Source organism: Salmo salar, chromosome 23, assembly GCF_965601325.2.
Source record: "Salmo salar chromosome 23, fSalSal1, whole genome shotgun sequence".
NCBI lineage: Eukaryota > Metazoa > Chordata > Actinopteri > Salmoniformes > Salmonidae > Salmo > Salmo salar.
In genome coordinates, this window is record NC_138313.1 from 4725373 (window position 1) to 4749209 (window position 23837).

The 23837-nt window shown below is 44.0% G+C and overlaps 1 protein-coding gene across 2 annotated transcripts in view; it reads right to left on the reverse strand.

The window, feature by feature from the left end:
• Positions 1–23837, reverse strand: part of LOC106583961 (discs large homolog 1-like protein) — a 231982-nt gene that overhangs the window by 40602 nt on the left and 167543 nt on the right. The window contains exon 1 of one of the 2 annotated variants that reach the window (XM_014168685.3): positions 10797–11061. The exons of the other annotated variant lie outside the window; for it this stretch is intronic. The gene's annotated coding sequence lies outside the window, so the exon portion shown is untranslated. Of the gene's footprint in view, positions 1–10796; positions 11062–23837 lie in introns of those variants that run through there. 2 annotated transcript variants of the gene reach the window in all.

The following is a 23837-nucleotide window of genomic DNA, read 5'->3' on the forward strand; positions in this document are numbered from 1 at the left end:
TGGCACTATGTATTGGGGCGGGTAGCGTTCTCCTGGTATCGGCCAAAACCCAGATTCGACCGTCGGACTGCCAGATGGTGAAGAGTCATTCATCACTCCAGAAAACGCGTTTCCATTGCTCCAGACTCCAATGGCGGCGAGCTTTACACTACTCACTCCAGTCGACGCTTGGCATTGCACATGGTTATCTTAGGCTTGTGTGCGGCTGTTCAGCCATGGAGATCCATTTCATGAAGCTCCTGACGAACAGTTCTTGTGCTGCCGTAGCTTCCAGAGGTAGTTTGGAACTCGGTAGTCCGCGGACAGATGATTTTTATGCGCTATGTGCTTCTACACTCGGTTCTGTGAGCTTATGTGGCCTATCACCTCACGGCTCAGCCATTGTTGCTCCTAGACGTTTCCACTTATAACAGCACTTACAGTTGACCGAGCAGCTCTAGCAGGGCAGAAATGTGATGAACTGACTTGTTAGAAAGGTGGCATCCTATGACAGTGCCATGTTGAAAGTCACTGAGCTCTTCAGTAAGGCCATTTTACTGCCAATGTTTGTCTATGGAGATTGCATGGCTGTGTGCTCAATTGTATACACCTGTCAGCAACGGGTGTGGCTGAAATAGTCGAATCCACTACTTTGAAAGGGGTGTTCACATACTTATAGTGTATGACTGTTTTGGGTATACAGCAGATCTTATTATTTTCTCGTGATGAATGCATTAGGGCAGAGAGATGTAACTACTGTACTCTGAGGTAAAGGGAGAGAGAGACAGTGGGATGAAGAGAGAAATTACATTTTTGTGAGTATAATGTTTACTGTTCATTTCTGATTTGTTTATTTCACTTTAGTTGATCTATTCCACTTGCTTTGCCACTGTAAATATGAGAGAATGCAGAAGAGAGCGAGAGAGCGTCCTTGCGTCAACATGCCTGCTGTGCAGAGTAGATATAAAAAGTTTTAGTGTAGTTGCTGTTCTGTGGCTGAGTCTGTGTTCCAGAGAGACTGGCTGAGAGAGCGAGAGAGAGAGGAGAGAGAGAGAAAGGCCACGGGTTATGTCTCTCTGGCTGCAACGTCTGACCAAATCTTTCTCATCTTTTCTGAGAAGACTGAGAAGACTACCAGTAGCTTTTACTCTGGTTAAGACTGAAATCAGTTATCCCATGCAGACATGTCTAGGTGAGAGAGTTATAAACTTATTTAGGGCTTGGTAGAAGTTCTGTAATGCTTTGAGCAAAATCAAAACACATCTATAATAGATAATTAAGAGCATCATAAGCTCTGCTTCTAGCTCCGAAGCAATTTTGCAGTATTTTTTTTGTCTGTGTTATTTGTTACATTATTAGCCCAGATTTTTTTTGGTGTTATTACATACAGCCGGAAATAACTTTTGGATATAAGAGCGGCGGTAACTCACCAGCATTATGACCAGGAATATGACATTCCTGAATTGGATCCTTTGTTTGTACCCCCCAGGGCAATTGAACTTATTCCAGAGGCTGCTCCAAAACAACGCCGGTGGAGAAGAGGTATTTGGAGTGGACTTCTAGTCCGACTCAGGAGGCGTGCACACCATCCACCACTTCCGAGTAGATTACTCACTAATGTTCAGTCTCTGGATAATAAAGTAGATGAGCTCTGGGCGAGGATCTCCTTCCAGAGAGACATCAGGGATTGTAACATGCTCTGTTTCACGGAAACATGGATCTCTTGTGATATACTGTCCCCGTTCATACAGCCAGCTGGGTTCTCAGTACATTGCGCAGACAAGAATAAAGAACTCTCCGGGAAGAACAATGGCAGGGGTGTATGTTTCATGATTAACTACTCATGGTGTGATTGTGATAACATAGAGAAACCCAAGTCCTTTTGTTCACCCGACCAAGAATACCTCACAATCAAATGCCGAACATATTACCTCCAAAGAGAATTCCCTTGGTTATAGTCACAGCTGTGTCTATAACCAAGGCAGAGTTGCAAAGAAAAAGCCATATCTCAGACTGGCCAATTAAAAGAAAAGATTAACATGAGCAAAAGAACAGACACTGGACAGAGGAACTCTGCCTAGAAGGCCGGCATCCCGGAGTTGTCTCTTCACTGTTGACGTTGAGACTCGTGTTTTGCGGGTATTATTTAATGAAGCTGCCAGTTGTGCACCGGGGTCTCCCACACCTCTTTATATTCTGGTTAGAGCCAGTTTGCGCTGTCTGTGAAGGGAGTAGTACACAGCGTTGTACGAGATCTTCAGTTTCTTGGCAATTCCTCGCATGGCAGCATCAAGCCTTCATTTCTCAGAACAAGAATAGACTGACGAGTTTCAGGAGAAATTACTTTGCTTCTGGCCATTTTGAGCCTGTAATTGAACCGACAAATGCTAATGCTCCAGATACCCAACTAGTCTAAAGAAGGCCATTTTATTGCTTCTTGTAAGGGCTGTCGTCGGAGAGAGACCAAGGTGCAGCGGAGTTAGTGTTCATCATTTAATATTTAATTGAACAACGTGAACACTATACAAAAACAAGAAAAGAGAAAACCGACAGTCAACAGTCCTGTCAGGTGCAAACACTAACAAACATTACCGACATTACCCACAAACATTACCCACAAAACCCCAACGGAAAAACATGCACTTATGTGTGACTCCCAATCAACAACAACAAACTTCAGCTGTGCCTGATTGGGAGCCACACACGGCCCAAAACAAAGAAATACAAATACATAGAAACAGAACATAGAACGCCCACCCAATGTAACACCCTGGCCTAACCAAAATAAAGAACAAAAAACCCCTCTCTATGGCCAGGGCATTACACTTCTTTAACGTGGACAACAGTTTTCAGCTGTGCTAACATAATTGCAAAAGTTTTTTCTAATGATCAATTAGCCTTTTAAAATGATAAACTTGGATTACAACGTGCCATTGGAACACAGGAGTGATGGTTGCTGATAATGGGCATCTGTACGCCTATGTTGATATTCCATAGAAAATCAGCTGTTTCCAGCTACAACAGTCATTTACAACATTATCAATGTCGACATTTTATTTCTGATGAATTTGATGTAATTTTAATGGACAAAAACAAGGACATTTCTAAGTGACCCCAAACATTTGAATGGTTGTGTATATACAGTTGAAGTCGGAAGTTTACATGCACCTTAGCCAAATACATTTAAACTCAGTTTTTCACAATTCCTGACATTTAATCCTCGTAACAATTCCCTGTCTTAGGTCAGTTAGGATCACCACTTTTATTTTAAGAATGTGAAATGTCAGAATAATAGTAGAGAGAATGATTTATTTCAGCTTTTATTTCTTTCATCACATTCCCAGTGGATCAAAAGTTTACATACACTCAATTAGTATTTGGTAGCATTGCCTTTAAATTGTTTAACTTGGGACAAACGTTTTGGGTAGCCTTCCGCAAGCTTCCCACAAAAAGTTGGGGGAATTTTGGCCCATTCCTCCTGACAGAGCTGGTGTAACTGAGTCAGGTTTGTAGGTCTCCTTGCTTACACACGCTTTTCAGTTCTGCCCACAAATTTTCTATAGGATTGAGTTCAGGGCTTTGTGATGGCCACTCCAATACCTTGACTTTGTTGTCCTTAAGCCATTTTGCCACAACTTCGGAAGTATGCATGGGGTCATTGTCCATTTGCAAGACCCATTTGCGACCAAGCTTTAACTTCCTGACTGGTGTCTTGAGATGTTTCTTCAATATAGCCACATAATTTCCCCTCATGATGCCATCTATTTTGTGAAGTGCACCAGTCCCTCCTGCAGCAAAGCACCCCCACAACATGATGCTGCCACGCCCGTGCTTCACGGTTTGGATGGTGTTCTTCGGCTTGCAAGCATCCCTCTTTTTCTTCCAAACATAATGATGGTCATTATGGCTAAACAGTTCTATTTTAGTTTCATCGGACCAGAGGACATTTCTCCAAAAAGTACGATCTTTGTCCCCATGTGCAGTTGCAAACCATAGTCTGGCTTTTTTATGGCGATTTTGGAGCAGTGGCTTCTTCCTTGCTGAGCTGCCTTTCAGGTTATGTTGATAATAGGACTCGTTTTACTGTGGATATAAATACTTTTGTACCTGTTTCCTCCAGCATCTTCACAAGGTCCTTTGCTGTTGTTCCGGGATTAATTTGCACTTTTCGCACCAAAGTACGTTCATCTCTAGGGGACAGAACGCGTCTCCTTCCTGAGCGGTATGACGGCTGAGTGATCCCATGGTGTTTATACTTGCATACTATTGTTTGTATATATGAACGTGGTACCTTCAGGCGTTTGGAAATTGCTCCCAAGGATGAACCAGACTTGCGGAGGTCTACAATTTTTTTTCTGAGGTCTTGGCTGATTTCTTTTGATTTTCCCATGATGTCAAGCAAAGAGGCACTGAGCTGGAAGGTAAGCCTTGAAATAAATCCACAGGTACACCTCCAACTGACTCAAATGATGTCAATTAGCCTATCAGAAGCTTCTAAAGCCATTTTCATTTTCTGGAATTTTCCAAGCTGTTTAAAGGCACAGAGTTTTTTTTTAGAGGTTTTACCTTGCTCTTTTGTTTGGGTGGAGAAAATAAAACAACCTATTATGTATTCCTGCGTCTGTCTCCAATCGTTATACAATGTGACAGAATACTCGGGCCCACTAAATGCAGACAACAGGAAAGACTGAGCTGTCAAACATTGCAGAGACAGTCCAGCATCAAGAGGACTGTCTCTTCCGACTTGGCAGCGCCATGGACAGCGTGCTGGCAACCACCCTGCGTTTGGAGGGGAATGTGCAGTCCATCCAGTCTCCAGCACCGGTTCCGGCACCAGCCCCCCCACCACTACCTGCTACCATCTCATCTGAACCAGTCCGCGGCATACCCTTGTCCCTCCTAGAGTGCTTTGACGGCGCGCCAGCGAGATGCAAGGGATTTACATTTACATTTTAGTCATTTAGCAGACGCTCTTATCCAGAGCGACTTACAGTAGTGAATACATAAATTTCATAAATTTCATTTCATGCATTTTTTTTGTTGTTGTACTGGCCCCCCGTGGGAATCAAACCCACAACCCTGGCTTTGCACACACCATTCTGGCATTGCAAACACCATGCTCTACTAACTGAGCCACAGGGAAGACCTGTGCAACCTGTACCTCACTCGCTATACCGAGGCGGTCTCCGGGAGGGCTGAGAGTGGGGTGCGCGCCTACTCCGACTACGCCAGGGAGCTAGGACTGCCTTGGAGTTCGCTCTGGAGTTCCGGACCATCGCGGCCTCTACCGGATGGAACGAGGCGGCTCTGGCCACCATGTTCTGCAGTGGACTGCGGGAGGAGGCATAGCTGGAGTTAGCCTGCCGTGATGACAACCTGTCACTCGACCAGCTCATCAGCATGTCGATTCGTTTGGACAACCTCATGCGGTCCCGACGAAGACCTGCGCGGAATCCGGAGCCCATGGTTACACCTGCTCCATGGCCAGAGCTGATGGAGGTGGGCTCTGCACGTTTGCCCGAGGCAGAGCGTAGGAAAAGGAGGAATCTGGGCCTCTGCTCCTATTGGAGAAAGGGAGAAAGGAGAAAGGGGTAATATCTCCCCGAACTGCCCTCTATCCACTAATAGGCGAGTAGGTGACAAGTCAGGGAATTATCCTGCTCCAACCCAGGTAGGATGCAAGATCTCCCCTCCTTTTCTGTCAACTCAACCAGTTTGTTTTCCCATTTAAATTTCCTGAATACCCTAGCCCCTCACTCCCGTTAGCTCTGATTCCGGAGCTTCCGGGAATCTTTTAGATGGTGCACTGGTCACTGCATTACGGATTCCTTTGGTTCCCCTACAGTCACCCATTCCAGTTCGAGTCCTGGAAAGTCGTCCAATAGGGGCAGAGCTCGTACATCACATCACTGTTCCTGTTTCTCTGCTGACCCATGACACTAATTTAGAATAGATCACCGTTTTGATTATAAACACCCCCACGCACCCTGTTGTTTTAGGTCTCCCCTGGTTGAGTTGGCATAACCCTGTTATTTCCTGGTCAGAGGGGAGACTGCTGGGTTGTCGCAGGAGTGTCAGGGGTGGTGTCTTGTGGTGTCTGTCAACACCACTACGGTGTAAAGTCCGGACCACACCCTCAAGTGGAGTTACCGGAGAAATACCAGGATCTGCACCGGGTTTTCTCTAAGACCCAGGCTACATGCCTGCCTCCTCTGTGCCCTTGACCTGCGGTCTGACGCAGCCTCCCAAGAGGACACGTCTATCCCCTCTCCTATGTGGAGACCGAGGCCATGGAGACCACCGCAACCTGGAGATAAATCAGGGCAGCGACGAGGCTAAACCCGAGACAGGCCATGTGGGCTCTATTCTTCACCTGACTCCAAGGCTCAAAGAACGTGAAGGTGGACGCCCTGTCTCCACCTCTATGACGTCCTGTATCATCACGCCAGTGGTGTGGGAAGTGGAGCCTGACATCCTGCACAGTGTCCAGAGAACCGCGCCTACATGCGGGCTGTAGGCCGTCTCAGTAGGTTCCGGGCTGTAGGCCGTCTCAGTAGGTTCCGGGCTGTAGGCCGTCTCAGTAGGTTCTGGACGGGGAACTGTCGCCGGAAGCTCTGGACGGGGAACTGTCGCCGGAAGCGCTGGACGGGGAACTGTCGCCGGAAGCTCTGGACGGGGAACTGTCGCCGGAAGCTCTGGACTGGAAATGTGCACTGGAATCCTTATGCGTGGTACTGGCATGGGTGGCACCAGACTGGTAACCCCCACCTCAGGACGAGTGCAGGGAGCAGGAACAGGGACACTCCGGACTGAGCATGCGCACTGGAGATCTGATTGCGTGGAACTGGCCTAGGTGGCGCCAGACTGGTAACACGCACCTCAGGGCGAGTGCGGGGAGCAGGAAGAGGACACTCCGGACTGGGCATGCGCACTGGAGATCTGATTGCGTGGAACTGGCCTAGGTGGCGCCAGACTGGTAACACGCACCTCAGGGCGAGTGCGGGAAGGAGGCACAGGACGTACTGGACTATGGAGGCGAACTGGAGACCAGGCTTGCTGAGCAGGCCTACTCCTTCCTGGCTGAATGACCATCTTCGCCCTACACTGGTGAGGAGCTTGCACCGACCGCACCGGGCTGTGAGTGTGTATGGGCAATATAGTGCGCATCACACCATAACCCATTGCTCGTTCATCCACTCGCTCCTGAGCACGCCCGCTCCGCAGTGCTCTCAATGCCAGTACCTCTCTCCGGAATCTTGCATCGAGCTTCGCGCTTGACTCCTTGACTGGCTCCGGTTCACTCCATGGCTCTCTCCGATAACCATGGGAAGTTAGATCAGGTCTCCCCCCTGACATCGCCAAACTCCCCGTATGCCCCCCCCCCAAAACATTTTTTTGGGGCTGCCTCTCAGCCTTGCCTCTCGGTGCATATAGCGCCTCTTAGTACTGTCGCTCCCTTTTTGCTGCTTCGATTTCCTCCCTCGGGCGACGATACTCCCCAGCCTGCTTCCAGGGTCCTTTCCCATCCAAAATCTCCTCCCAAGTCCATTCCTCCAGCTGCTCCTTACCACGCTGCTTGGTCCTTTTTTGGTGGGTGATTCTGTCACGGCTGTCAGAATGATCGGACCAACGCGCAGCATGGTTGTAGTTCCACATATTTTATTTACCGTGAAACTAAATGCAATAGACTAAATACTTGAATACACAAAAACAACAAACCGTGACGCAGAGAGAGAACACACTACTCAAAAATGAATCACCCACAAAAACAGGTGGGACAAACATCAACTTAAATATGACCTCCAATTAGAGACAACGACAACCGGCTGCCTCTTATTGGAGATCATGCCAAACAAAACCAACATAGAAATACAAAACTAGAAACTGAACATAGAAATATAAAAACATAGACAAACACCCCCTGTCACGCCCCCGACCAACTCTAACCAAAGAAAATAACAACTTACTATGGTCAGGACGTGACACATCTGTTTGGAATCTTATTTTGCATGATGCCTATCATTTTAGCTAGCTACCTAAGTTAGCAAACATACAAATTATTATATTTCCCCCCACAATGTGGGTTTCAGTAGATAAACTAAAAGCTAGGTGGCTTGCATGAAATTTAACTCACCAAGCTACTGTATTTGCCTGCATCTTCGTGCTGGCATTTGCTGTAGATGAGCTTCTATTTAAATCCAACTCTGATTTGAGTCCTCTTCGCTTTACAGTGCCTAAGGAAAGTATTCAGACCCCTTGACTTTTACCACATTTTGTTCCGTTACAACCTTATTCTAAAATTGATTAAATAAAAACAATTCCTCAGCAAGCTACACACAATACCCCATAATGACGAGGCAAAAACGTTTTTTTTTTTTAATTTTAGCAAATATGAAATATTAAAAACCTAAATACTTTATTTACGTAAGTATTCAGACCCTTTTCTATGAGACTAGAAATTGAGCTCAGGTGTGTCCTGTTTCCATTGATCATCCTTGAGAAGTTTCTCCAATTTGAATGGAGTTCACCTGTGGTAAATGCAATTGATTGAACATAATTTGGAAAGGCACACACCTGTCTATACCAGGTCCCACAGTTCACAGTGCTTGTCAGAGCAAAACCCAAGCCATGAGGTCGAAGGAATTGTCTGTAGAGCTCCGAGATAGGATTGGTCGAGGCACAGATCTGGGAAAGGGTACCAAAACATTTTTGCAGCACTGAAGGTCCCTAAGAACACAGTGGCCTCCGTTCTTAAATGGAAGAAATTTGGAAACACCAAGGCTCTTCCAAGAGTTGGCCACCTAGCCAAACTGAGCAATCAGGGGAGAAGGGCCTTGATCAGGGAGGTGACCAAGAATCCGATGGTCACTCTGACAGAGCTCCAGAGTTCCTCTGTGGAGATGAGAGAAACTTCCAGAAGGACAACCATCTCTGCAGCACTTCACCAATCGGGTCTTTATGGTAGAGTGGCAAGACGGAAGCCAGTAAAAGGCACATGACAGCCCGCTTGGAGTTTGCCAAAAGGTACCTCAACACTCTCAAACTATGAGAAACAAGATTCTCTGGTCTGATGAAACCAAGATTGAACCCTTTGACCTGAATGCCAAGTATCACGTCTGGAGGAAGCTTTGCACCATCACTACGGCGAAGCATGGTGGTGGCAGCATCATGCTGTGGGGATGTTTTTCAGCGGCCGGGACTGGAAGACTAGTCATGATTGAGACAAAGATGAACGGAGCAAAGTACAAAGAGCACTCAGAACCTCAGACTGGGGTGAAGGTTCACTTTCCAAAAGGACAACGACCCCAAGCACAAATACATGTGTGCCAAGCTTGTAGCGCCATACCCAGGAAGACTCGATGCTGTAATCGCCGCCAAAGGTGCTTCAACAAAGTCCTGAGTAAAGTGTCTGAATACTTATGTAAATGTTATCAGTTTTTTCATTTTTAATACATTTGCAAAAATTTAAAAACAATGGTTTTCGCTTGGTCATTATAGGGTAATGTGTGTAGATTGATGAGGAAAATAAACAATTTAATACATTTTAGAATAAGGCTGTAAAGTAACAAAATGTGGAAAAAGTCAAGGGGTCTGAATACTTTCCTAAGGCACTGTATACCGAACTTGTGTTGATGAGAGGAATAATTTGAAGCCATTGTGGTCTGGTCAGTTCTTTCAATTTTGACCAGAGGAATGTGTGTTTTGTCTGCATCCCTTTCAAAAAAGCCCATCTTGGGTTGTAGTCTTTCAGAAACTGGAAAAAACTTGTCACATTGTATATTTAGCAATGAATCCGCCGATAGGAAAACATCTGAAAGACGTCCAATGGCTCTATCAAACAAGGACAACCATGTCTACACGCAACAAAAATGTATAGTGCGATCAGTATAACATAGAGGCGTCGCGAACTGCCACAAAACAGGAATATATTCATTTATTTTAAGACCCCCCCCCCCAAAAAAAAACACTGGAAGTTGTCATAGCGTGTATCGCTCTGCACAGTCCAGCCCTCTTTGTGGCCACATACATGTGAAACACATCTCACTGACCTAGAAATCACACAGACATAATTTCCAAGGTTAAAAATCTATTAATGTGTCTTGTTTCCTAGCCGTCTTCAGTGCAGTAATATTTTCAACAACTGTCAAGAGAAACGCCCTGGATTATTACAGCAACAAACATTAAAACATAGGAGGCAGAAAAATACTTACTCTAAAAATCCTTCCTAGATTATATAAAAGGTTCAAACACACAGACACGCACACACGCATCACAGGGACTCAGGCATTTGTATTAAAAGGTGAAACTAAGGCGAACACAACCCCCCCAAAACCCTATGGGGCAAAATCCAGTTTATGAAACAATAGACGCATACAAAGACCAGAAGAGAGAAAATTCTGCTGAATTCCTAACAAGTCTTAAAAATGCTTTTTTCTAAACAGAAAACTGCTGTGTTGCATGCTAAGGCATGTGTGTTTGTCTCCTCTCTCATCTCAGACATAACGGCAGGCAGCAGAAAGGAGCTGAGCAGAGCACTTTGCTGTCTGTGCGTAGCCGTGTACCGTATCCTACTACCCATCCCCAAGCCATTACTGTTCACAGAATCTAATTAAGGCTGAGTAATCCAATCGTACTGGGGCTCCACACACACACACACACACACACACACACACACACACACACACACACACACACACACACACACACACACACACACACACACACACACACACACACACACACACACACGGAAGGAATCAAGCTGCCCAATGTACTATGTCTATTGTTTTATCTCTGAAAGACAAGGCTATACTTACATGCTGCTCTGCTGAGGAATAGCTTCTCACCGGTGAGAGCGAAAGCGTGAAAATACTGTTTCTCTCTCTGGGTTAGCGCCTCTCTCTGAGTGTGTGTGTGCCAGTGCCGGCGTGTGAGTGTGTGGTAGCTCTCTCTAGCGTCTGCTCCACGTTGGCTCCCGTGCACGTGTGTGCCTGTGTAGAGATACTACGCTCTGTCTTCCAGCTTTTGTCAGCCAGAACTAAAAACCAACAGATGCTAACGCACTCTCCCACCTCCTCTTTTTCTCCCACTGCATTTCTCCCTCTCTCCATCCTCCTATCACTCCTGCGCTCACCCCTCCCCTTGTTCAAGGCAACATGCTTCAGGGCTGACATAGTGTGGTGGCTAATTTCTGCATTACCAAATGAGGAGAGTTACAAACTTGACACACCAGTCAGAGTTATACTTAAAACTACATCTTTAATAATTAAGATGCTTTTGCAAAAGCACTTTGACTTTCAATGAACCATTGAAAAGTGACTACACAAAAGTACAAAGATCTTTTATAGCCAAGATACACCCCTCTCAACGTACATGACGAACCACAGATACATAGAATGGTCACAAGGTTAGGTTTTGTATGAAAGATATCTATGAAACATATCAGACAGCAACTGCTGTGTCAACAGTTTTCATTGTATAGACCAGCGTCTGGTCCTCCTACCCCAAACTGGAACTGTCTCTCCCTGGTACGGTATAGAACAGAACCATTAGCTCATCCAATGGCATAAATCAATTGACAACTCTAGATACTCCCATCTCAAGTAAACCCCCTCTTGACTCCACTCCTGGACAAGCTCACTGAGGGGAGTAAGCCTCTAAGTCATACACTATCCCAAGATAAGTGCAACATCAGAGAGGACATACAAGGGTCCAAACACTGCCATACACCTTCCCCCAATGCCAAAGGAGGGAGTGACTTGCGCACAGACATTGTGGAGACAAGTAATTGGTTCCCCATTAATCACGTTGTCATGACATTGGCCTGTGGGTAAGGTTTATGACCCCCCCATAAATACCTTTCTCCCTTCCCCTCTCTCTCTGACCCTACTGAAGGACTTTTGAATAGCCTTTGTTAAATATAGAGAGTCTGGGAACATCAAACAAGTGGGTGGAAAGGAACCATATTTCGGTAATAGAACCAGTTGGAAATATACCAGGTACTTAATGAGTATGGATGTCAGTTCGGTTGTCATCTGAGACATTATGACTGATGACAGGACGACATAAACCGTACCTGGGAAAGTCTACACATTCTAGTTATCAGATTCACATGGAATTGTTGTGCAATTTAAATGTTTGATATTGAAACTGTTTGTTAGGAGTTTAAATGTAATTTTAGCTTCCAAATGAGAGAATTGGGTTTTCATAAGGAAAGAGCCCTGACCGATCAGTGGCCCACCCCTGTGAAGAGACAGGGGTTATAAACGATGAAACACACCCTTCTCCCCTCACCACTATATAAGTCAGTGACGAAAACGTAACCAGTCTGTTCCGGGTGCGTGAGGTCTGCAGCCTCTGCGTTAAAAGGACACACATGTCAAGTACAGAACTAAGCCAAACTCAGCGTGAGCTTTGGTTGCGAATGGTATGAACTTTGAACTCTCATTCACTACAGAAGTGATACTTCCTAGCCGTTGAGTTAGCAGCGGCCGCTGTAGACGTGGGCTAGAAAAGGACGGACAACGTATCCAGTCTAACACACGACGAAGACGTATCAACGTATCCATTTTACCACCAGTGACATTCTTCCGAGGACAGGAAGATCTCTGTTGGCCAACACGGCCAGCATCTACGACCAACCTACAGAAGTGCAGCTCAGAATAAATGTTTATTTCCTTTTCCAAATGGGCGGTAATGTAGAATGCATACGATACTGTATTTAAAATGGCATAGCTGCTTTCTCTGTTCCTCAGTCTTCCCGCTCTTTCATTCAAGCCCAACCCCCTTTCTTTGTGTAACAAGCCGCCATGCCGGTTTAGCCCACTAGGGCGCATTCTCCTATCATTTCCTTGTAACCATATCTGTTTGTGCATTTCTGTGCATGATTTAGTTTAGTAAATAAATGATTTTAAGACAATTGATGTATGGATGACTCATAGTGAAGACTGGGTTTGTGCAGATAACCAACAATTTACAACATTTGGAATGAGACTAATGAGGTAAAGAATACGTCATTAAATCAGAAGACTCAGAGATCAGATATTATGATTTCTGAAAGTTATATTAGGAAAATTATAACTTTGTAATCTGAATATTTTCCTTGGTGCCCCGACCTCCTAGTTAATTACAGTTACACGATTAATCAGTTTAATCGCATAATAATAATTACAGAGAGTTGTTTGATAAACATGTCTTCCGTTTTAATGATGCCAAAGACACGACAATGCCATCCCTTCACATGGTTTAACAGATACTTGTCATATGTGAATGTATCTCACATAAGCATATTATGCAAATAAAACATCTTATCTATTTTACCCAACTAATTCTGATTCAGCCTCCACAATAGTCATAGCAGCCCTCTGCCCTGTGCAACATACATATACAGTGCATTCGGAAAGTATTCAGACCCCTTCCCTGTTTCCACATTTTGTTACGTTCCAGCCTTATTCTAAAATGTATTAAATTGTTTATTTTCCTCATCAATCTACACACAATATCCCATAATGACAAAGTGAAAACAGGTTTTTAGAAATGTTTTGCAAATGTATAAAAAAACTTGATTTGGAAAAGCACACACCTGTCTATATATCAAACCAAATCAAAATGTATTTGTCACATGCGCCGAATACAACAGGTGTAGACCTTACAGTGAAATGCTTACCGTAAATTCCGGACTATAAGCCGCAAATTTTTTCCCAGGCTTTGAACCTCGCGGCTTAAACAATGACGCGGCTAATATATGGATTTTTCCCGCTTTCAATTTTTTTTTCTCCAAAAAAACACATTCTGTGACGTGCTCAGTTTTTTGGCGGCATGAAGCTTTCATTAGACCAATGAAATTGCCGAACGGGTTAAGGTCAAACAACTTTTTTGTTTACTGTTTAGATTAAATCGAGCGCTCTCAAACTTCCCATCATTCTGATTACGGTAGTCATTTTGTCACCCTCATCATGGCAAAGACACGGAGAAATGCATATGATGCAGCTTTCAAGTTGAAGGTGATTGATCTGGCTGTTGGAAAAGGAAATAGAGCTGCTGCACGGGAGCTTGGTCATAATGAGTCGATGATAAGACGTTGGAAACAGCAGCGTGAGGAATTGACTCAGTGCAAAAAGACAACTAAAGCTTACTGCTAATTCTTTATTTTTTGTTACAAGCCGTGTTTCGTTAAAGCCTATTTATTTTTGTTACAAGCCGTGTTTCGTTAAAGCCTGTGTAAAGTTCATTTGTTTCAATGTACCGGTAGGCACCTGCGGCTTATAGACATGTGCGGCTTATTTATGTTCAAAATATATATATTTTTTTAATTCAGTGGGGGCGGCTTATATTCAGGTGCGCTTAATAGTCTGGAAATTACGGTACTTACAAGCCCTTAACCAACAATGCAGCTTTAAGAAAAATAATGAAAGAGCAGCAGTAAAATAACAATAGCAAAGGCTATGTACAGGGGGTGTACCGGTACAGAGTCAATGTGCGGGGACACCGGTTAGTAGAGTAGCAGCAGTGTAAAAGGGGTGGCAACGCAAATAGTCTGGGTAGCCAATTGATTAGATGTTCAGGAGTCTTATGGCTTGGGGGTAGAAGCTGTTTAGAAGCCTTTTGGACCTAGACTTGGTGCTCTCGAACCGCTTGCCGTGCGGTAGCAGAGAGAACAGTCTATGCCCACTGGCTCCAGGTCATCTACAAGACCCTGCTAGGTAAAGTCCCCCCTTATCTCAGCTCGCTGGTCACCATAGCAGCACCCACCTGTAGCACGCGCTCCAGCAGGTATATATTTGGTCACCCCCAAAGCCAATTCCTCCTTCGGCCGCCTCTCCTTCTAGGTCTCTGCTGCCAATGACTGGAATTAACTACAAGAATCTCTGAAACTGGAAACACTCATCTCCCTCACTAGCTTTAAGCACCAGCTGTCAGAGCAGATCACAGATCACTGCACCTGTACATAGCTCATCTATAATTTAGCCCAAACAACTACCCCTTCCCCTACTGTATTTATTTATTTATTTGTTTTGCACCCCATTATTTCTATTTCTACTTTGCACTTTCTTCCACTGCAAATCTACCATTCCAGTGTTTTACTTGCTATATTGTATGTACTTCGCCACCATGGCCTTTTTTTGCCTTTACCTCCCTTATCTCACCTCATTTGCTCACATTGTATATAGACTTATGTTTCTACTGTATTATTGACTGTATATTTGTTTTACTCCATGTGTTGTTGTATGTGTCAAACTGCTTTGCTTTATCTTGGCCAGGTCGCAATTGTAAATGAGAACAAGTTCTCAACTTGCCTACCTGGTTAAATAAAGGTGAAATAAAAATAAATAAATAAAAATGCCTAGGGTGGCTGGAGTCTGACAATTTTTAGGGCCTTCCTCTGACACCGCCTGGTATAGAGGTCCTGGATGGCAGGAAGCCATCCACTGTCTTGATGTGATTGGACCATGTTAGTTTGTTGGTGATGTGGACACCAAGGAACTTAACTCTCAACCTGTCAATGAGAATGGGGGCGTGCTCGGTCCTCCTTTTCCTGTAGTCCACAATCATCTCCTTTGTCCTTATCACGTTGAGGGAGAGGTTGTTGTCCTGGCACCACACGGCCAGGTCTCTGACCTCCTCCCTATAGGCTGTCTTGTCGTTGTCGGTGATCAGGCCTACCACTGTTGTGTCATCTGCAAACGTAATGATAGTGTTGGGGTCATGCCTGTCCATGCAGTCATGAGTGAACAGGGAGTACAGGAGAGGACTGAGCACGCATGCCTGAGGGGCCCCCGTGTTGAAGATCAGCATGGTGAATAGGTTGTTACTTACCCTTACCACCTGGGGGCAGCGTGTCAGGAAGTCCAGGATCCAGTTTCAGAGGGAGGGGGTAGGTCACAGGGTGTTAGCTTAGAGATGAGCTTTGAGGGCACTATGGTGTTTAACGCTGAGCTGTAGTCAATGAAGAGCATTCTCACATACAGTTGAAGTCGGAAGTTTACATACACCTTAGCCAAATACATTTAAACTCAGTTTTGCACAATTCCTGACATTTAATCCTAGTAAAAATTCCATCTTAGGTCAGTTAGGATCACCACTTTATTTTAAGAATGTGAAATGTCTGACTGATAACAGAGAGAATGATTTATTTCAGCTTTTATTTCTTTCATCACATTCCCAGTGGGTCAAAAGTTTACATACACTCAATTAGTATTTGGTAGCATTGCCTTTAAATTGTTTAACTTGGGTCAAATGTTTTGGGTTGGCTTCCACAAGCTTCCCACAATAAGTTGGGGGAATTTTGGCCCATTCCTCCTGACAGAGCTGGTCAGGTTTGTAGGCCTCCTTGCTTGCACATGCTTTGTCAGTTCTGCCCACACATTTTCTATAGGATTGAGGTCAGGGCTTTGTGATGGCCACTCCAATAACTTGACTTTGTTGTCCTTAAGCCATTTTGCCACAGCTTTGGAATTATGCATGGGGTCATTGTCCATTTGGAATACCCATTTGCGACCAAGCTTTAACTTCCTGACTGATGTCTTGAGATGTTGCTTCAATATATCCATATCATTTTCCTACCTCATGATGCCATCTATTTTGTGAAGTGCACCAGTCCCTCCTGCAGCAAAGCACCCCCAACACATGATGCTGCCACCCACGTGCTTCACGGTTGGGATGGTGTTCTTCGGCTTGCAAGCCTCCCCCTTTTTCCTCCAAACATAATGATGGTCATTAAGGCCAAACAGTGCTTTTTTTGTTTCATCAGACCATAGGACATATCTCCAAAAATCTTTGTCCCCATGTGCAGTTGCAAACTGTAGTCTGGCTTCTTATGTTGGTTTTGGAGCAGTGGCTTCTTTCTTGCTGAGCGGCCTTTCAAGTTATGTCAATATAGGACTCGTTTTACTGTGGATATAGATGAATTTGTATCTGTTTCCTCCAGCATCTTCACAAGGTCCTTTGCTGTTGTTCTGGGATTGATTTTCACTTTTCGCACCGAAGAACGTTCATTTCTACGAGACAGAACGCATCTCCTTCCTGAGCGGTATGACAGCTGCGTGGTCCCATGGTGTTTATACTTGCGTACTATTATTAGTACAGATGAATGTGCTACCTTCAGGCGTTTGGAAATTGCTCCCAAGGATGAACCAGACTTGCTGAGGTCTACGATTTTTTTTCTAAGGTCTTGGCCGATTTTCTTTTGATTTTCCCATGATATCAAGCACTGAGTTTGAAGGTAGGCCTTGAAATACATCCACAGGTACACCTTCAATTGACTCAAAAGATGTCAATTAGCCTATCGGAAGCTTCTAAAGCCATGACATCATTTTCTGGAACTTTCCAAGCTGTTTAAAGGCACGGTCAACTTAGTGTATGTAAACTTCTGACCCACTGGAATTGTGATACAGTGAATTATAAGTGATATAATCTGTCTGTAAACAATTGTTAGAAAAATGACTTGTGTCATCTACAAAGTTGATGTCGTAATGGACTTGCCAAAAATATCGTTTGTTAACAAGAAATTTGGGGAGTGGTTGAAAAAAAACAAGTTTTAATGACTCCAACCTAAGTGTATGTAAACTTCTGACTTCAACTTTAGATGTTCCTTTTGTCCAGGTGTGAAAGGGCAGCGTGGAGTGCGATAGAGATTGCATCATCTGTGGATCTGTTGGGGTGATTTGCAAATTGGAGTGAGTCTAGGGTTTCTGTGATAATGTTGTTGTTGTGAGCCATGACCAGCCTTTCAAAGCACTTGATACCTACAGACTTGAGTGCTACATGTTCTTGAAACATGTTGGTATTACAGACTCAGACAGGGAGAGGTTGAAAATGTCAGTGAAGACACTTGCCAGTTGGTCAGTGCATGCTCGGAGTACACGTCCTGGTAATCCATCTGGTCCTGCAGCCTTGTGAATGTTGACCCGTTTAAAGTTCTTACTCACATCGGCTACAGAGAGCGTGATCACACAGTCGTCTGGATCAGCTGATGCTCTCATGCATGTTTCAGTGTTACTTGCCTCGAAGTGAGCATAGAAGTAACTTAGCTTGTCTGGTAGGCTCGTGTCACTTGGCAGCTCTCGGCTGTACTTCCTTTTCTAGTCTGTAATAGTTTGCAAGCCCTGCCACATCCGACGAGTTGGAGCCGCTGTGGCACGATTCGACCTCAGTCCTGTATTGATGCTTAGCCTGTTTGATGTTTCGTCGGAGTGCATAGCGGGATTTCTTGTTAGCTTGGGGTTTATAGTCCCGCTCCTTAAAAGCAGCAGCTTTACCCTTTAGCTCAGTGCGGATGTTGCCTGTAATTCATGGCTTCTGGTTGGGGTAAGTACGTACAGTCACCGTGGGGACGAAGTCATCAATGCACTTATTGAGGTAGCCAGTGACTGATGTGGTGTACTCCTCAATGACAGCGGAAGAATTCCGGAACATATTCCAGTCTGTGCTAGCAAAACAGTCCTGTACCTTAGCATCTCTTCATCTGACCACTTTTGACCACTTTGTTATTGACCAAGTCACTGATGCTTCCTGCTTTAGTTTTTGCTTGTAAGTAGGAATCAGGAGGATAGAATTATGGTCAGAATTACCAAATGGAGGGAGAGGGAGAGCTTTGTATGCATCTGTGTGTGGAGTAAACGTGGACTAGAGTTTTTTTTCCCCCTCTGATTGCACATTTAACATGCTGGTAGAAATTAGGTAAAACAGATTTAAGTTTCCCTGCATTAAAGTCCCCGGCCACTAGGAGCGCCGCTTCTGGATAAACGTTTTCCTGTTTGCTTATGGCTGTATACAGCTCATTAAGTGTGGTCCTAGTGCCAGCATCAGTTTGTGGTGGTAAATAGACAGCTACGAAGAATATAGATAAACTCTCTTTGTAGAAACAGCTTATCATGAGATACTCTACCTCAGGCGAGCAAAACCTTGAGACTTCATTAGGTATCGTGCACCAGCTGTTGTTTACAAATATACATAGACCACCAGCCCTTGTCTTACCAGAGGCTGCTGTTCTATCCTGGCGATACAGTGTGTAACCCACCAGCTGTATATTATTAATGTCATCATTCAGCCACAACTCGGTGAAAATATGATATTATTTTAATGTCCCGTTGGTAGGATATACGTGCTTGTAGTTCATCTACTTTACTGTCCAGCGATGGTACGTTGGCCAATAGTACCGATGGCAAAGGCAGATTAGCCACTCGTTGCTGGATCCTTACAAGGCACCCTGATCTCCTTCCGTGAAATCTCTGTCTTTTTCTCCTTCGAATGACAGGGATGATGGCCTCGTCGGGTGACTGGAGTAAATCCCTCTCGTCCGACTCACTAAAGAAGAATTCTTTGTCCAGTTCAAGGTGAGTAATCGCTGTTCTGATGTCCAGAAGCTCTTTTCGGTCATAAGAGATGGTAGCATCTCTTATGGGGGGGGGGGGGGGGGGGTCGATTTGATGAGGAAAATAAACATTTTTATCAATTTTAGAATAAGGCTGTAACTTAAAATATGGAAAAAGTCAAGGGGTCTGAATACTTTCCGAATGCACTGTACACACACACACATTTTCTGCTTTGTGTAACGTAGCTGACATACACATTTAGGCAGGCTTTTTGACCTGTATGCTGCCTAGTACACACACCCTTCCAAAGGCCTCTATACTGTTATTAGACAATACTATTTTGTAACAGATGGTCATAATCTTTTCCCCCAAACCATAGAGTATGCAAAGAAGATCCCCCCCCCCCCACGCTTAATTGAGTATGACTTCCCCCACCCAAGACATATGCGCACACACACACACACACACACGCACACGCATGCACACACCAGTGTTTATTTTCACAGTTATTTCAGATTTAGTTTGTCTTAAAATGCCTTTTAGTCTTAGCCGTGTTTTAGTCATTTCATCCTTCATTAGTTTTATTTGTTATCAGTCAACTAAAACTCCTGACAATTTTAGTCTAGTTTTAGTCACAGTCATTATAATCACATAATATTTCCCACTTAGCCTTGTCCAACTAGGCCTATTGTTCCCTCTTATAACTTAGCTGGCAACATTGCTATAGTGGCAGATAGTAACAAATGTCAGCCATAATTAATCATATAGGCTATAAGGCCTTGGCTATAGGTTAAACAATTTACAACTCTGATTTTCTTCCCACTATAACTGTCGGAGGGGGGTAAATAATATTCAACAAATAGCTATAGTTTTTCTAATCAGAAAAAATAAATCACAACTCGCATTTGCCCAGCGCACATGGCAAAATAGAACTTCTGATGTGATCAGAGCAGAAATGGCCTATATGAAAGCAAAAATGATCAAATACATTATTGTTTCTAATAGAGGTAAGTTATAATTGAATTGTCCTGGCTGTGCATCAGTTCAAAAGAGAGGAGGGATTCAAGTGACCGCTCGTGTGTGAGAAAGCCGGTTCAGCTCATTGAGCTCACGAAGCATGCGCAACTGAAAGACGTTATCGGCCAATGAGAGAAATGCATGCTTATGATTGGACAAAACAGATGAAAAGAAGCTTCATGTCAAATTGAATGTCCATTAGTCTCACATAGAATTCTTGTCTCATAATGTGTTAGAATTACAGTAGCAGTCAAAAGTTGACACATCTACTCCTTTTTCTTTATTTCTACTATTTTCTACATTGAAGAATAATAGTGAAGACATCAAAACTATGAAATAACACACATATCAAATCATGTAGTAACCAAAAAAGAATGTAGACTAATAAAATAAAGAAAAACCCTTGAATGAGTAGGCGTGTCCAAACTTTTGACTGGTACTGCGCATATAAATATTTTTGGGGGGCATCTCGTCTCGATATCGTAATTTGTTTTTTGTCATAGTTATTGTTGACAAAATTAATACTGGCGCACACACACGCTTGCGTGCGCACACACACAAAGAGAAACGGATCATATCACCTCTACCTTACCTGCCACCCTAGACCCATTTCAATTTGCTTACCACCCCAATAGATCCACAGACGATGCAATTGCCACCACACTGCACACTGCCCTGTCCCATCTGGACAAGTGGCATACCTATATCCTGTTAGGGCTAGGGGGCAGTATTTGCACAGCCGGATGAAAAAACGTACCCGATTTAATCTGGTTACTACTCCTGCCCAGTAACTAGAATATGCATATAATTGTTTGATTTGGATAGAAAACACCCTAAAGTTTCTAAAACTGTTTGAATGGTGTCTGTGAGTATAACAGAACTCATATGGCAGTCAAAACCCTGAGACAAATCCTGACAGGAAACTGAAATCTGATGTGTGGATATCACTTCAAACATTTGCCATTGAAACACACAGGGGCTTGCAATTCATTTCCACTAGATGTCCCCAGTCTTTACAAAGTGGTTTGAGCCTCCTACCATCAAAATTGACTGAAAGAGAGGATGTTTACCTTTGTCACAGGGGATGGGCCATTACCATTGTGACGTCGGCGCCCATGGGTACTCTCCCTTTTTGAAACGTTTTGAAAGACAATGCAACCGTCCCAATTGAATATTATTGAAGCCCTGGTTGAAAAAGCCCCTAAAGATTTATGTTATACAACGTTTGACATGTTTGAACGAACTTAAATATATTTTTTTTGCTCATTCCTGACGACAAGTCAGACGCACTCGGTACATTTTTACTAGCCTTCGGAGCGCGCTAACACTATTGGAACATAAATTATTAACTTTTTTGAACAAAACTACATTTGTTATGGACCTGGGATTCCTAGAAGTGCCTTCTGATAAAGATAATCAAAGGTAAGGGATTATTTACAATAGTATTTTTGATGGTTGATCGTTCCAAGACGGCTCCAACATAGACTTCTTTTCTGGGCATACAACGTCATTTATTGCAAAGTGTGATTTCCCAGTAAAGTTATTTTTAAATCTGGCAAAGAGATGGCATTCAAGACATGTTAATCTATAAGTCTTTGAATGACAATATTACATTTTAACAATGTTTTCGAATAGTAATTTTGTAAATTGTAGCGCAGATCATCGGAAGCATTTGAGGGAAAAGATTTTCTGAACGTCATGCGCTGATGTAAAATGCTGTTTTTATACATAAATATGAATTTATCGAACAAAAAATGCATGTGTTGTGTAACATGATGTCCTAGGAGTGTCATCTGATGAAGGTTGTCAAAGGTTAGTGCTGCATTTAGCTGTGTTTTGGGTATTTGTGAGGCATGCTAGTTGCTTTGAAAATGGCTGTGTGATTATTTCTGGCTGGGTACTCTGCTGACATAATCTAATGTTTTGCTTTTGCTGTAAAGCCTTTTTGAAATCGGACAACGTGGTTCGATTCAGGAGAGGTGTATCTATAAAATGATGTAAAATAGTCACATGTTTGAGAAATTGAAGTTATGGCATTTATGAGGTTTTGCATTTAGCGCGACGCGATTCCACTGGCTGTTGATTAGGGTGGGACGCAAGCGTCCCACTGGCCCAGACAGGTTAAGTAACAATGCTGTTCATTGACTATAGCTCAGCATTCAACACCATAGTACCCTCCAAGCTCATCAAGCCTGAGGCCCTGGGTCTGAACCCCGCCCTGTGCAACTGGGTCCTGGACTTCCTGACGGGTCGCCCCCAGGTGGTGAAGGTAGGAAACAACATCTCCCCTCCGCTGATCCTCAACACTGGGGCCCCACAAGGGTGCGTGCTCAACTCCCTCCGGGACTCCCTGTTCACCCATTACTTCGTGGCCAAGCACACCTCCAACTCAATCATCAAGTTTGTAGACGACACAACAGTAGTAGGCTTGATTACCAACAACGATGAGACAGCCTACAGGGAGGAGGTGAGGGCTCTGGGAGTATTGTGCCAGGAAAATAACCTCTCACTCAACATCAACAAAACTAAGGAGATGATCGTGGACTTCGGGAAACAGCAGAGGGAGCACCCCCCTATCCACATCGATGGGACCGCAGTGGAGAAGGTGGAAAGCTTCAAGTTCCTTGGCATACACATCACTGACTAACTGAAATGGTCCACCCACACAGACAGTGTGGTGAAGAAGGCGCAACAGTGCCTCTTCAACCTCAGGAGGCTAAAGAAATTTGGCTTAACACCTAAAACCCTCACAAAGTTTTACAGATGCACAATCGAGAGCATCCTGTCGGGCTTTATTACCGCCTGGTATGGCAACTGCACAACCCACAACCGCAAAGCTCTCCAGAGGGTGGTGCGGTCTGCCCAATGCATTATCGGGGGCAAACTTCCCGCCCTCCTGGACACCTACAGCAACCGATGCCATAGGAAGGCCAAAAAGATCATCAAAGACATCAACCACCCGAGCCGCTGCCTGTTCACTCAGCTATCATCCAGAAGGCGAGGTCAGTACAGGTGCATCAAAGCTGGGATCGAAAGACTGAAAAACAGCCTCTATCTCAAGGCCATCAGCCTGCACAGCCATCACTAGCACATCAGAAGCAGCTGCCTGTAGACCTAGATTAGGAATCACTGGCCACTTATAGAAATGGACCACTAGCCACTTTAATAATGTCTCCATATCTTGCATTACTCATTTCATATGTATGAACTGCACTCCACACAATTCTAAGGTATCTTAGTCACTGTTAAATTGTGTTTACATATTGCATCACCCATTTCATATGTATATACTGTATTGTATTCTATATTACACCACTGACTGTTAAACAGCCATCTCCAGCACATCAGAGGCTGCTGCCTATAGATTAGGAATCACTGGCCACTTTAAGGAAATGAAACATTAGCCACTTTAATAATGTCTCCGTATCTTGCATTACTCATCTCATGTGTGTAAACTGTACTCTATACTATTCTATGGTATCTTAGTCCAATGCCACTCTGACATATATGTATATATTCTTAATCCAT